General features: G+C 43.6%; 1 long non-coding RNA gene across 1 annotated transcript; it reads left to right on the forward strand.

Annotated features, from left to right (window-relative positions):
• The first annotated feature begins 333 nt into the window (after nt 1–333).
• LOC120323398 lies at nt 334–1374 on the forward strand. Its single transcript, XR_005563787.1, has 3 exons — nt 334–413; nt 527–626; nt 1190–1374. It is a non-coding gene; the product is annotated as an uncharacterized LOC120323398 (long non-coding RNA).
• The last annotated feature ends 498 nt before the right edge of the window (nt 1375–1872 follow it).

Here is a 1872-nt window from a genome sequence, read left to right on the forward strand (position 1 = left end):
TTTTCCTGAGCTTGTAGATAAAACCCTTAACACTATTTTCACACACAAAGCTCATTTTTTAGCTTTTTTTTTAGCTTTTTTTTCCCCCCTGCACTGGAGACTTGGAGCTTCACTCTGATCTGTGTTACCTTGGTGTAAATGAAGAGTAAATCTATTTTTTTCAGGACAACAATATTACTGGAGTCTCCAGCTACAGAAAACAGCAGACGGAAAAGCAAACGCTCTCTCCACACTGAGCAATGAGAAACAAGTTGGTGGTTATGACAGGCAAAAAATATTCACCTTTCACATCATATAGGACTGCATTCTGATTAGATCTAAAACAAATTTCTTATTGAAATATCTTCTTCTCCTCACCAGCAGCATTCTCAGAAAAATGGGTTGAGTTTAGTCTGGCCCCCCTTGAAAAGCATGTGTGTATTCTAGAAAAATCTGAGAGTGATTTTGGCCTGGGCATTTTCCCAAGTCTAAATTTTGGAATTATTTTTAAACTGAAAATACTGAAATAAGACCCTTGTCCCTACAGCACCAGGAAGGAAACAGCACACAGTGAAAAAGAATCTAAAGAAATATATGAGAAGTTGGGTTCCTGGTGGTCACCTCTCCTAAGCACCTCGAGACCAGCAGTGAGCAAAGGAATAAAAAAGTCCCATATAGGGCTGAAAAGCTATTTTAAAGGGGAGGATGTATAGGGGAAAAGCAACAATGTGGGTTAGTCTGATGGAGGTTGGTTTTCCCCCCATCAGGGCAGGGGGAACCTGCCAGGGAAGGTAGCTCTGTTTAACAGTTCATTTCACTGAGGCTTTTAAGCATCTGCTTTATCTGAAGGGTCTTTATTCTAAATAAATGATACTTCTCCATACGGCAGCTATTTGCTAACAGATTGCAATGCTCATTGCCCCAAAAAGAAGCACAACAGCAAAGGCTGAAAGTTAAATCTGACTTGATGCAGCTATCATTGGTATTAAGGAACTGCAGAGGGGAAAATCTTTCCAGAAGCAAAGAGACACCCCCCTCCATGTGATGGGTTTGAGCTCAGAATCAGAAATAAAGGACCGTGGGACAAGGAATTGTAAAAATCTCTCCCCAGGAAAGAAATGTTATGTCATCTTAAACCCTTGGAGTGGTTTCTCTGAGCTATACCACCTTTTAACTGGTAGTTAAGTCTTTTTATCACTCATATTCACAGGCCCTTAATCATCCTACAATAAGTGGAGTACAGCTGAGATTGTCTCCTCTCTGCACAATGCCCAGATCCTCAGGAAGGACTGTCCTGCTGGGGGAAGTTCACACCCTGGACATCTGTTTGGGCTGGAAGAGAGTTAATTTTCATCGTAGTAGAGAGTATGGGGCTGTGGTTTGGATTTGTGATGAAAGAAGCATTGGTAACACAGAGATGTTTTTGGTTGTGCCGAGCAGAGCTTACACAGAGCCAAGGGGGCACAAGAAGTTGGGAGGGGGCAGAACCAGGACAGCTGACCCAAACTGACCAAAGGGATATTGCAGACCACATGGCATCGTGCTTGACATACAAAACTGGGGGAGAAGCAGGAAGGGGGGACGTTTGGAGTAGTGGCATTTGTCTTTCCAAGTCACTGTTCCATGTGAGGGAGCCCTGCTGTACTGGGGATGGCTGAACACCTGCCTGCCCATAGGAAGCAGCGAATTAATACCTTGTTCTGCTTTTCTTGCATGTGCAGCTTTTGCTTTACCTATTAAACTGTTTTTGTCTCAACCCATGAGTTTTCTCATTTTTACACTTCCAATTCCTTCCCCGTCCCACTGGCAGGGAGTGAGTGAGTGGCTGTGTGGGGCTGAATTAAACCACAGCAGTCCTTTTTGGCACCGAGAATGGGGCTTGGAGAGCTCAAG

The sequence above is a fragment of the Pipra filicauda genome, unplaced genomic scaffold (assembly GCF_003945595.2).
Source record: "Pipra filicauda isolate LSUMZ 115617 unplaced genomic scaffold, ASM394559v2 scaffold251_size2273266_pilon, whole genome shotgun sequence".
Taxonomy (NCBI): Eukaryota; Metazoa; Chordata; class Aves; order Passeriformes; family Pipridae; genus Pipra; species Pipra filicauda.